Here is a 14,635-nt window from a genome sequence, read left to right on the forward strand (position 1 = left end):
TTTCACACAGTGGCTGGGTTTGTATTAATTATCTGTGTGGTGACATGGAAGCATGATCAGAGGACATGAGATAGGGAAAAACAGGAAAAATTAAACCCCTTACTTATCCTCCCCAATGAATCTATAGTTAAATCCACAGTGCTTTTTCTTTTGGTCTAGTTTTACCATGGTAATTTCTTTCTGTACTTGTTGTTGTTTAACACAGCTTTCTTTAGGCATCTGTCTATATGACATTGTATCTAGGTACAAGTAAAATTTCCAAGCATAGCTTGAACAAAATCAAATTCTTGGATCTACATAGACCATCCAAAAAAACCCACAAAAAATCCTAAACTTCAGGAGATTTTATACTTCTGATCGCCTCCATCCTCTGTTCTGGGGAACTCAGCAGGGCAGCAGCTGTTCTGCAGCATGGATTGTCTTAGCAGTCACAGTATGACAGACTACACCTTCCAGCACAGCAGTCTGAAGGGGCTGTAGAGTGTGCGTGCTCCAAGGTTTTCTGCTTTTTCAAGTTTCTGTGCCTGCTCCAGGGAAGTCATTGTTGGGTAAGCCAGATAGAGTTTTTCCAGTGAGTCATGAGAAATCAAAAACACATACAAAAATCTTGACTTGGTGGCATTTTTTCACTCACTGTCATGGACCTCTTGAGGAATGAAGAGTAGAAACTACAGAAACTGCTATAGGGCTGCTGTAGAATCGTATCAGTAGAAGAGACCATGTAGAAAGACAGAACCTGATTAAGCATTGGCAGGTTTAAGAAGCAAAGATGCTGCTTGAGGAGAATGAATGTCTGGTTCCAGAAGCAGATGTTTCCCCCACAGACATGAAAGGAATATGGTATGTCTGGATTCCTTTTAAAAGTTTTGTGGATAATACTGAGTTCTAGTGAAAAACTCCCATGGAAATTGAGTTACATCAGCATGAGACTTTGCAGCTTAGAGTAGAGCATTTAACATGTTTTTATGTGTCCTGTGATGGAATTTTAAAAGAATGAAAATTGCTCCAGGTATTGTATTTTCCACTTATTTCACAGAATCATAAAATCACAGATTATGCTGAGTTGGAAGGCTCCCACAAGGATCATCAAGTCCTGCTCCTGGCCCTGCACAGGACACCCCAAGAGTCACGTCATGTGCCTGAGACCATTGTCCAAACACTTCCTGAGCTCTGTCAGGCTGGTGCTGTGACACTTCCCTGGGGAGCCTGTTCAGTGCTCAGTCACCCTCTGGGTGAAAAACTTTCCCCTGATATCCAACTTAAACCTCCCCTGACACAACTTCAGGCCATTCCCTTGTGTCCTGTCACTGTCACCACAGAGCAGAGATCAGTGCCTGCCCCTCCTCTTCCCCTCCCAAGGAAGCTGTCACTGCAGTGAGGTCTCCCCTCAGTCTCCCCTTCTCCAGGCTGAACAGACCAAGTGACCTCAGCCACTCCTCACACGGCTTCCCCCCAAGGCCCTTCTCCATCCTCATGGCCCTCCTTGGACACTCCCAAACACCTCAATGTCTTTCCTGTACTGTGGTGCCCAAAACTATTGTAGTTCTGGCTTTGGATTTCACTTCTCATTAAAACCATAGTAGTTAATAGCACAATTCTGGTGCAAAATTTTGGTTAATTAAAGTTTAAATGTATAGGAAGCAAAATCTAGGAGTCCTGAGTTAAGATGAGCAAGGTACTGTATTTCTCAGTCTACTACTTGACTTGCCATCATACTCTCCTTGCAGGTTATTATTTCCCAAAGACTGAAAACCAGCTAGAAGAAACTTTGGTTTGTGTCGTGTCATGTCGTGAAAGATTCAAAAGCATGTTACAGAAATCTCTCCCATGACTGATCTTTGCACAACACAGAGGAAAACCATGTTAACTCTGTTGCAGTAATGTAAATGACCAGTGCTGGACAAAAAAAAAAAAAGAAATATGCTTTTATAGAAATCCCTGGGGAAATCTGTAAGTAAGATTATATGTGTTAGAATTTGGATTTACAAAATGTTAAGGCCAAGAAGGACCTGTACAGTCTGATCTTCTGCATAACACAGGCAATGGAATTTTACCCAGTAATTTCTGCATAAAGATCATAATTATCTGAGCTAAGATATCTTTTTTAGAAAGACAGTCTTGGATTAAAGAGGTCAAATGATAGAGAGCACACCACATCCCAAAGTCAGCTGATGCAATACTTTTTTCCCTTCCCTACAAAACAAAACAAACTGTGCCTTGTTTATAATTTGAACACCTCCACTGAAGTTGTCATTCAGGACAGCACCTGTATTAAGAAAAATGTTGACTAGAGACTTAAGAAAAAGAAAGCAAAGTTTTGTTTACTGTTCTTGTTCCCTCATTTTTATAAGGTCCCTCACTTTTCCCTCCTGGCTGCTTGCTTTATGAGGGAGGATGAGGTTTTGGCTGAAGAGCTGCAGCAGCTTTGGAACACCTTCTGAAATGACCCCTGCCATTATCTGGTTGTTGGAGTGACTGTCCCTCCCTGGGTTTATAACTGAGAATGGAGCATGTTGCTGTAAAAGAAGTTTTGGATGCAGACTCTGTTGTGCTTAAAATGTATTTATCTAACTTTTCACTCTTCCTGCAAATGATGGAGTGATACTGGTCTGAGAAAACTGCTGTCAACTGGGAGAAAGAGATCCACTTATCCCCCAGAAGCATTTTGGGACGTTTTCATATCCATGCTCCTGAAGACAGTCTGATGTCTTCACATACACATTAATTAGGAGAAATTGCTAAGTATTCTCTTTTGTTATATGGCTTTTTCTTGCTGAACACTGGGATCAGAATGAGCACTGCATCACTTGAAAAAATTCAAATTGCTTCACCATTCAAAATTTATATTCAGAACACACTTATAAATGTAGCTGATAAAACTACATTTAGGATCCACATTGCAGTCAAAAAGCATACTGGGTGGAGGGGCTTCCCAAGAAAAGCTTGGTACTGGGGGACCACAGAGCTCCTCATTTTTTAGTCTTACAACATGATTTGCAGCTTTTGCCCAGGCTTAAAAGATGTCAGGTAAACTATATTGGATACCTGAAGGAACTGACCAAGTTCCTTTCTCTGGGGTCAAAAGATAGCAAACAGAGGCCAGAAACAAGGTATACATTTCCACTGCAGTTAGTGTGACCCAGGTAGTCGTGTCTTGCCTGTGCAGTCCCACTGAGTCCTGTGCACCTGTCTGTTGCACCTCCATCTCTATGTAATAAAACCCTTACTGGAAAGTACTTCTCAAAAAAAAGCCTGCAAATAAAAATAGACATTACTGGTACTTTCCTTCCTGTTCTTTTGAATCTTACGTGGCTGTATAGCATCTGGAGAGCATCTCTCATCTCTAGGTTTTAAAATACTGTTGAGAAAATTCGCCTTCCTTTTTATTTTGCTCCCTGTGGCAGCACCCCAGTTGTAAAAGTAAGGCTCTCGTAAACAATAAAGTTTGTCCTCTTGAAGAATATGAGATTTAATTCAGTCATTTTCTGTGACCAAAAAAATGGTCATCTTCTTCATATCCCATGAGATCATGTTTTTATAAACAGGTATTTAAAATGCATTATGTCAGAAGAATCTTCCAAGCAGCGAGCAAACTGTGTAGGTTAAGGGTGAGAAAACAATGTCCTGGAGAAACATGAACTCAACTCATTTGAACCCATAAAAAACTAAGCACTGAGGTTAAACCATAAAATGTGGTGGGCAGCTTCTCACTGCAGTAAACCACTAGACTATTAGGTATGCAAGCAATATGTGTTTGTTTGCTCCCGTGGATACTAAAAGTATTCTGAATTCCTCAGGACTTTAAATATTATGTTATAAAATATTAAACCAATACCTTTAGGACAAAAACAGAATCCAACACATGCCACCTAAATTACTAAGGTTGAAAAATAAAAAATCAGGACTTGAGCTTCAGAAGAATATTTTTTTGGTGGAACATATTTCCAATTCAGCTATAAAAAGCCTCCAGTTTAAACCCCTGCACTTGTTTATACCTGAGAATAAAGATGTACCTTATTCATTTGCTTTTGGAGAGGGTTATTTTTGTTTCTGCTAAAGCAACTTTTTTTTTTTATTACAGCATCTTTGAAGTTAACAGTTACCCTCTCTTCTTAAACTAAGAAAATTATATGCTTCAATCCAGAAGGACAATTTATTGTTGTTTATGTCTGCAGTGGACTTAACAGCAACACATAGAGCACAAGCATTTTTTTTCTGGGGAAACCAAACAAATGCTGTCCTCCTTTTGTTAATGAACACATAGATTTTTTCAGAGTTCACCAAAAGTCAAACTTCCTGAAAGTGACTAAAATGAACTAAATAGTATTGTTAAAAAGAATATGTGCTGGGAAAGAAGCAACTCAAGAGTGCTTTCATTTGAAGACTGTTGTGAAAGCAATTTCTTAGAACAGATCTTTTTCAATGGGTTTTCCAGTTCTAAATGCTGATTGTTGGGGTGGGGGTTTTTGTTGTTTTCTAATGCAAATTTCTGTGGCATTAATTCTGGGAATTTTTCCAGTTAAACACATTCTTCCATTTAGCGCAAGAGGAAATTCTCAGCAGCAATTCTGAACTGTTTTTTATTTTAGCAAGATGGGTGAGGAAACCTTTGGTTTGGTTTGGGAGACCCTTAGACCTATTGTGTGCAATGCAGTAATATTTAACCCCAGAACTGCAGGTTCTTCAGGGCCAGTGATGGTGCAAATACATATTTATCCCTTGAAAAAAAAAAAAAAAAATGGCATACCACTCAGTAACTTGGGCCTTTCTAGCTATCAGCAATATTCTGTGTGCTCATTGCCCTCTCCTGGTTTCCTCTGGTAAGTTTTCAGGTTTAATATATCCAAAATGGATTTCCTAAGAACATTAAGCCCTCCTTGGACAGACTTTTTGCCCTTGCCAGTCAAGGGTGTCACTCACGAAGACAATTTTCAGGTAGCACAAATTACTCCTCTCATCTCATTAGGGTGCAGATACCAGGCAAGAGGCCTCACTTCAGTCACACCTGTGAGCTCTTTTCTCCCTGTGCTGCTGCAGGTGTGACTGCAACACCTACTTCGGGCCATATAGGCACTTCTTGAATTGTCAGATCATGACTGGTGCAGGGAAGGGGAATAGGGAGATATTTTTAAGTACTAAAAAACATGACCATTGCCAAGTTTACACTAAGATGTTATTTTTTTTTTTTTTTACACTAGCACATAATTAGCTTGTGAACTTGCTACATCTGAGTAATGTAGAGGGCAAAATGCTATCTCATTTCTACACACATTTCTTTTGTGTGTGTGTATGTTATGCATGCATGTGTACATGTATAAAATGTAAATACAATCAGTACCTTTCATTCAGAAAGTTATTCTCAGACCTGCTGTCCTGCTTCTACGAAATGACAATGCTGAAGTAGTAAAAGAGACTTTGAAGGACAACAGTCTTCTGAGGGAAGATTCTCCCAGGCCTGGAAGTGTGACAGTGAGCAAACCAAGTGTCTTCAAGGGGAGCTTAAAAGGGTCACATCAGCAGTAAGCCTAGGGGTGTGAGACAGAGTAGTGAATCATCCCAGATTTTCCTTCTTTGAATGGCAAGACCCTGTGTTTTATAATGCAAGATCAGCATTTTTTATTTATCAAATCCTCAGTCATTTGCTCTGTTAGAAAACTTGCATTAACATCTACAATTATTTAAGCAAAATTTTGGATCTCACAAATTCATATGTGCTCACAGACTTGCAGATGCTGTGTTGTTGTGAAAGCCAAAATATTGGGACAAATCTGAAATTTCTTTTCAGAAAAGAAATTTTTCTTTAGCTATGTTATGTATTAATCTACATTTGAAGATAATTCCATTTGGATCCCAAATTGTCCAGGAGGTATGTTGGTGGTTCCAAGACCTCCCAGGAGTAAGAAAAGTCTGTAACTTCTGATGGGATGAGACTTTGAACTGACTGTTTATACTAAAGAATTTGTCTAAAATAACTTCATAGTGCTCCCAAAATAATCTGTCTGCCAGATTTAACAGACATTCTGGTAGGTTTTAGTGGAAATGTCCACATCCTGGAATCTGGCTTTTATATAACATGGTAACACTAACAGGGATTAGAGCTTCTGGTTGTCCTACAGCTAAAGATATACAGTGACTATTAGCTTACTAGCCACAAGGCATCATATCCTGTGTAGATCCATAGCCAGAGTATAGAAGTTATATCATGTGCCACCACACAGGGAGTGGCTATCTAAGGCACATCAATGTTTTTGGGTTCAAGGTGGGAGAGCCTTGTGGTTTAAATTGAAAATAAAGAGCTATTGCACAGTGGTTACTTGTAGATTATTTGTTATGTGACTACATACTTCAGTCCAGTCCAAATCCACGACAAACTACATGACTCTTCATCTAATGCATGCAAATGACTGGAAAAGAATGAATTACTTTGCCTTTCCTTTAGTAAATCTTCTGGAGTACACCCAGTACCAGATCCAGAGTCCTCTTAAATACCTTTGGGGATGGCAAATCTACCACCTCCCTGAACAACCTATTCTGATGTCTGACCACCTAACAGGGAAAGATTTTTTTCTGATATCTAATCTGAATCTCCCTTGTCTCAATTTAAAGCCATTTCTACTTATCCTCTCACTGCAGGCACCTTACAAGAGACTGATCCCCACCTCGCCACAACCTCCTTCCAGGAGGCACAGCAGGTAACTTACCATCTCCTCCCAGATTGTGTAGGCTTCACAGATCTCCCCATCCCCAGTTTCCTTCTCAGGGAGATGAGTATCTTGAGGACAACTGGTTTTGACATTAAAGGCTGAGGCAAAGAAGGCATTAAGTGCCTTTGCCTTTTCCTCACCCCCCGTCACTACAGTACTTTCTGCTATCAGCAGATGACGGATACTCTCCTCGAGCCTTCTTTTGCTGCTAATGTATTTATACAAACTTTTTTGTTATCTTTAACTGTAGCTGGCATATCAAATTCTAGCTGAGTTTTGTCCCTTCTAATCTTCTCCTTATATGACCTCAGGATGTTCTTAGTTCTCCCAAGCTACCTGACCCCCCTTACAGACATGGTAGATTCTCTCCTTCCTCTAAGCACTAGCCTAACTTCTCTGTTCAACCAGGCCAGTCTTTTTGCCCTGATAATCTGTCTTTCTACAGATTTGGACAGCCTGCTCCTGAGTATTTAACAGTTCCTTTTGAAAGCACACCCTGCCTTCCTGGACTCCTGCATCCTTCAGGAATGATTTTTGCTACTCTCCTTATAGCTCCAGGGTCATGTGTGTGTGTGTGTAAGACCAACTATTTTGATTTTTCAAATAGTAGTACCAAATGAATATTCAGGCAAAGATTTTCAACATACTTTTAAAATATATTTTTAACATATTTTTGTACCCTAGGCTCATTTCTATGTGTTTTGATTTATTTAACTAAGATCAGGAAGCCCACTAGATATCGAAGAGTACAAATACTTTTCTGTTATAAAGTGCCTTAAATGTATTTAAGAAACTATAAATGCAAAGCGATTTTTAAACAGAGAGCTGAAGATTAGCTAAAACAATACAAGAGAATAGTTGAGAAGCGGTATCTTAAATGTAGTCCAGAGGAAGGCAGACAATATATGTTCAGCTCTCTCCGGCTCTGTGGAGGTATAGTGCTGTAAAGTACTGCATTACATGGTGACAGTACCCCTCTGACTGCTAACAAAGCCTGTCGTCCAGCACAAAGGTAGGAAGTGCTGTGTTGTTCAAGGTACACCATGTTACACAAGCTGAGGGGAGAATTACAGCTTAAATAACTTGCAGCCATTATATGTCAAGAAGTGTTCAAGAAAGAAAGGATGTTAGCCTTGGCATAAAAGCCAAGTGATAATGTGAATGAGTAAGTACACCCACATGAATTCCCCTTTATACTTGCATCATACTTATTGATGAAAAAAACTATTTATAACTTGTTTTCCCATCAAAAGAATGTGTATATAATAATAAATTACTTATTGTGTATAAGCAGACAAATAGAATTTTGCAAGGCTGATATGATGGTTGTATTTCTATTTCACTTAGTCATCACCTAAATTATTCCATTCAAACAAATATTCATAAAATACCACCTAAATTATTCAATTCAAATTAATTAATTAGCAGAATAGTGTATTTAGCTCTCAATTACATAGGCCCCAGTCCAAATTAAATTCAAGAATTTTTATATAGTTGAAACCAGATAAAACTCTATAGAAAGCTTTAATTATACCTGTAAATGGTACCAAGATTTTTTCTGGAGCTGCAGTCAATCTGATGGTCTGTGATTTCTCATCAAGATGATTCTGTGCTCCTAGCCCAATAATTCTGTGCTCCTGGCTCAAAATATAAATCTGCTCTGAACTGTTCACTTTTTTATATGTATAATGCATATGTATAATGGGGTATAATGTATTGCATATTTTATGTTTTGCCATCACTTCTTTTTCCTGTGGCTACTCTTCACAATAACACACTTCAAGTGTGCATCTCTGTTAAGCCATTCTATCAGCCTCTATCAACTTTGTCCTAGCTAAATGGACATGATTCTTCCATTGTTTTGTACTACCATGATTCCCACAATTTGACAATGAAGGGTGCCATAGGTGGTGGCTTTGCCATTCCAGACTTTTAGTCAGTGTGAACCACTTCCAAAATACAAACAAAAGTGGCATTTGCTTTAGTTGACTGCCTTATTTAACAGGAAGACAACATTATTCCCAAATATCATTGCAACTTAGAGTTGAAGTAAAGCTGGCCTATTATTTGTGAAGCAAAACACACCTGTTTCAGTTAGATGTAAAGGATGAATCACTAGATCTACACTAGATCAATGGGGAAATTCTCCAGCAAGCAATATGAAGTAAGAAATTTTGGAGCACACAGTCTTGCACATAGCTGTCATTCCTAACCTCATTTTAGGACAGGACATGATGTTGTATGTGTATGGCTAAGTTTCACTTCTTTCCTTGAATATGGGAAAAACAGATAAACCAGACAAAAACAGGAAAACCAGAAAAATTAAATGCTCAGTTTTTATTAAACTAGGTGTCACTTTACATCTAAAGCAAGTGAATAAATCATAGATTTTCCCCAGCCTACTCCTAGAGGAGGACTGATAGTTTATGGCCTAGACAAGAGGTCTGTGTGGGGGATGAGGGACTGCCTGGATGCATCAAGGGGGTGGTGGCAAATAGTTCCTTCTAAAACCAGGAGCTTGGCACAAGGGGGGGGGTCTCCCAAGGATCAATACTGGGCTCAATGCTCTGTTTAATAGCTCTGTAAGTCACTGAGGAAATGGCACCACATGTAACCTGAAAAAGTTTGCTGATAATTCTAAACTGAGTGGGGATGTGGACACTTTAGAAGAAAGAGCCACCCCTCAGGAACCATTGAAACATCAAACATGCTGAGTTGGAAGGGGCCCATCAGGATCATTGAAGTCTAACTCCTGCATAGGACATCCCAAGAGTCACACCATGTGCCTTATGGCATTGTCCACATGCTTCTTGATCTCCATCAGACTGGTGACCACTTCCCTGGGGAGCCTGTTCCAGTAACCAGCCACCCTCTGAATGAAGAACCTAAACCTCTCCTGACACAACTTCAGGCCATTCCATCACATCCTGTCACTGTCACCACAGAGCAGAGATCAGTGCCTGCCCCTCCTCTTCCCCTCCCAAGGAAGCTGTCACTGCAGTGAGGTCTCCCCTCAGTCTCCTCTTCTCCAGGCTGAACAGACCAAGTGACCTCAGCCACTCCTCACACGGCTTCCCCCCAAGGCCCTTCTCCATCCTCATGGCCCTCCTTTGGACACTCCCGAACAGCTCAATGTCTTTTTTGTGTTGTGGCACCCAAAACTGCCCCCAGCATTCCAGATCTCTACAGGCTGCAAGAATGGGGTAACAAGAACCTCACAGAGTTCAACAGAGACAACTGTAAAGTTTGGCACCTGGAAAAACAGAATCCATGAGTGCAGCAGGGGCTGGGTAAGGAGCTGCCCTGTGGAAAGGGACCTTGTTATCCTTGGACTAGCTCAGTGAACAGTCCTGCTATGGCAGAGAAAGCCAGTGGGATGCCAGGCTGCATCAACAAGGACACCACCAGCAGAGACAGAGGAGTCATTGTCTCACTCTACTCAGCATTTGTCAGGCTATACCTGGAACACTGTGTTCAGTTTTGGCCCCTGCCACACAAAATGGAAGATGTGGATAGTCTGAAGAGAGTCCAGAAGAGGGGCACAAAGAACCAGGAAGCCTACCAGATGGCAAAAGACTTAGGGAAGACCTAATTGGTGCATTCCAGTATTTAAAGGGTGGCTACAAAGAAAACATTGGAACTCCCCTTCTACAAAGAGTCACATGGAAAAGATGAGGGGCAATTGGTACAAGTTACTCATGGGGATATTCTGTTTGGACAGTAGAGGAAAGTTTTTCACAATGAGAACAATAAGCCATTGGATTAATCTCCCCAGGAAAGTCATGAATTCCCCAGCATGACTGGGTAATTTGGCTGAAAATGGTGCTGGGTCATCTTGTCTACACTGTGCTTTTGCCAGGAAAGTTGGGCCAGATGATCCTTGAGCTCCCCTTCCAATCCTAGATGATCATTCTATACAACAGACAGTAATTAATAAATTAATAAAGAAATTATTTTGATTTCTATCAAACCAGACAAATAGCAACTCTATTGCTATGACATTCAAAAAGTTGTCAGCCATATAAATTGTCTTGTCCTACTCCAGAAGAATTCATAGCAGTATCTGCTCGATACTTAGTCAATCTGTCCCTGTCCTGAACTGCAGGTGCTCTGTACAACTGAATTAAAATACTTTGCACTTGATCCATTTCATCTCTTCTTGTATGCCAATAAGGACTAAAAATGGGAGAGGTTTTATTTTATATATACATTGAGTGACCCCATACAAATCATGGGTCAGCAGGAAACTGTCAGACTAGTTTCTTCAGAACAGCACCATTCTTGAAACCTTGAAACATATTAGCTACACATATCCTCTTCTTCTCTTTTAAAAATATATTTTTCTCATTTCCTCCTGGTGGTATTTTTTGCTCTTCTCCTGTTTTGAGAAATATTGAGTTCTGAAAAGGCAAGAAAAAAGGAGACTAGGAAAAATAAATATCTCCTAGAATCAAATACATGAGAACTGGAAATCTCTTCCTCTGAAAACATTAAAGTGCTTCAAAAAGGCATTAAATGTGAAAGCATTTCCTTGTTTATTTCATCATACTTCAGGATCCAGTGCAGCCACAATGTGTCCACACTGAATATGTAATTTTTAACTTTCAGAAGTTTCCCAACTGCAGATTTTTCTGTTTTCTTGCCCATATGATGCACTGCATTTTACTGCTCATAATTTGTGCAAAGCTCAGGCTGTTTAGTACTGCAGGGCTGGTACAGGAAGGATTACTGACACTAAGAGTACAGAACTCGTTTCAAAATCTGCGGTTTCTGTAGTCACCTTCAGAATTCCATTCTTTAAAATATTTGTTATAGGTGTAATATTAAACAGATGCTGATTTTTCTGTAATGTGTTGTAGCAGCTTCAATCAAATATGCTTTAACTACCACTGTCCTCAACTGCTTTTTTCAGCCAAGATCTGATACCACAAATCACTTTCCGTGCCTAAAATGCTGTTATTACTCCATTAATCCTTTTTATTTCAACTCTACATTCCTCCCAGCTCTGGGACTCCAGCAGAAAAATGGAGGGACCTTGTATGGTACGGATTTACTGGCTAAGTTACAGGCAGGTGAACATTCTTTGAGCCAAGTTCAGTCTGCACCTATGCATGGGTTTTGGTTTTTTTATTTTGCCATAGGTAACTGCATCTGTGGCTGTTTGAAATGCCTCATAATGTCTGGAGTGTATGTTTTTAACTTCCCCTTCTTCATGTCCAAGTTCTTTCTCCTCACTCTCTCACTCCCTATTTTCTGTATATCATCCCTCTCTTCTTTTACACACAAGCACACAGACACAGATAGCTGTCTGACAGTATTTGTTTAGATGATTAAATTGCTGTAGGTACAGTATTTCCTTTCTGTTTTAATCTTCCCATGTGGTTCAACCTACGAGTTTTTGTATGTTCTGGAAGCTGAGAGAGGGATACAGAGAAAATAAATTTGCTGGAACAAAAAGAACACAAGGAGTATCTTCGCAAACCTTCAACATCAATACAACATTCCAGTCAAAAATTTTTGCCACTTTTCCTCCATAATGTTACAGCACAGAATGATATGACAAAACAAGTATCATGGCAGGCACTTCTTTGTACAGTCAGGAAATACAATATTGATAATGTGTCCAAAAAAGGTTTGGGAGCAGTCTCTGCAAGAGATCAGGGGATGCCCCATGCTGGCCACAGCTGCTCAAGGCAGCTCCAGTGGATCCACCACAGCAGACAGCTGAGCCCTTCAGCCATGCTGCTGGTCTATCTGGGAGCACCTACTTTAAAAAGTGCAGAAAAAGACATAAAATGAGAAGGTGAGAACAAAAAGAATGAGAAGCAGCACAGAAAAAAACCAAGGTCAGACAAGGAGGATATCCTCCACAGCAGAGCAGAAATTCCCTGACGACCATGGAAAACCCATGTTGGAACAGGTTTATCCTGAAGAATTGGAGTGCATAAGGAGTACCCACACAGGAACATGGGAACACTGTGAGGAGGAAGGAGCAGCTGGGTGGGAGTTTGACTTCTCTGTGTTTATTGCAGCCCCTGCTGTTCAGCTCAGGGTGGGATAGAGAAGTGAGGAATGAAGGAGTCAGTGTGGGCCTTGGAATGGAGGGTAGGAGAGTTTCTCCCCTGATTGTCTTTGTATCTCACCATGTAAATCTATTATAATTGAAAATAAAATAAATTTATTTTCCCCAGTTATGTTTTCCCCATGAAGCAACTGGTAAGCAATCTCCTATCTTTATCCCAACCAATGAACTTTCTCAACCTACATTTTCTCCTCCTCTGCTGGAGAGGGGTAGTGAGCAGCTGGGTGGGAGTCTGGCTGCTAGCCAGAGCTAACCCACCACAATGCATTACTGTTATGGTGGCATGCAGAGGTCACAGCTATCATCAGACAAGGAATGACCCTTGACTGTAAAGATTATGCAGGAAGACCACCCTGGAGCAAGACCCAGAATTCCTGTGCCACAAGCTTATGAATCAGCTAGACAGTGACCAGTTTCTCTGATGCTCTAAAATACATGTCACTGGGGGAAAATGAAACCCTGACATAAAGAAAACACACAGGCTTAACTGGTACCTCATATAACAAGTAATTACTGATGTACATTGCTGCTCTCAAAAAACTGGACTCCATGGACTTTCTGTGGTGAGATGCTGCAGTCAGGATAACTCTGGCAGCTATGAGCACTCATCAGTTTAAAAATCAGTACAGGAAGAATCCCTTTTCTTAAATTTTCTCTAGTCAATAGCAGAACATCACAAGAAAATATGACTCCACTGAAATCAGGATAATGGAAGAGAAGGCTAGATTTGAAGAATATTTCAGGGTAACTCAAAACTCCTCTGTATTGTCAACTAATTTTTAGCTATCTTTATGTCCTTAAAAGAAATTTAAAAAAATAACCAGAGATGCTGAAACAGCAGCATTCTTCCCATGCCCACCTTGCCACTCAGCTTGTCCTTAGGAGCAGGCTTTCCTTTCCTTAACATCAAATGGAATTCAATGCAACTTTAACAGAAATTTCTTAAAGCCCCAAAGGAAGAAGAACGGCTCATACTGGATTTGTTTCCTTGGATTTAATGTTTTTAATTAAAAAAAAGAAAAAAAAAAAAGCGCAAAAGTTTATGCTTAGAGCTTCATTCTAAGCATATTCAAAGTGCGTGCCCTCAACAGCTGGGGATGAAAACAGTTTTGTCTTATGGGACACTGGGTAGGCAGCCTGCATTGCTACTTGTTTGGGAATGGTTTTGCACTCAGGAAATCTGTCCATCAACTTTGGTAGTGATCTGTATTTAATCTTCTGAAAAAGAAAACAAGCTCAGATATCTTATGCTTCTCATCTTTACAACAGGTGTATCAGCATGATAAATTTATTTTCTTTTTTCAGTATTTATTGTACCAGAGATATCCTTGCTGCATACTAATGCCCTTTTTTCATGTGAGACTGTAAGTTCATTACACTGGGATGTTTTTCTTAACTTTCACCATGAGAGTAAAAGCACGTACACCTCAGTTTAAACATGTAAATCATTATTTGTCTGAGTAGTGGCAAGAAGTTTTGCTCTAATATTTCACAATAAAAAAGTTTAAAAACACACAATGAAATATATGTAAAATCGTTTTGTTTATCCAGCTGGACCAGGCCTTTGTTAGAAATTGTTTGAAGTGGATGGATACTCACGTAATTTTGGAAAATGCATTAAACGAGGAAAAAATGTTTTTCTTTTATTATAAGTCAATACCAAGAGGGAAGGAAATACAGTAAATTTTGCCGCAAGCAGTCTCTCAGGGGAGCAACAAAAATTGACTGCTTAATGGACATGGCCTTCAAATAAATTCAGACAAGAATTTATTGAATTTTTTAGGGATATGAAGAGACTGTTTGTAGACAAAGAAGTCTGATAAAGTTTGTATTTCATGTAGATTTATAT

This window comes from Parus major, chromosome Z (genome assembly GCF_001522545.3).
Source record: "Parus major isolate Abel chromosome Z, Parus_major1.1, whole genome shotgun sequence".
NCBI lineage: Eukaryota > Metazoa > Chordata > Aves > Passeriformes > Paridae > Parus > Parus major.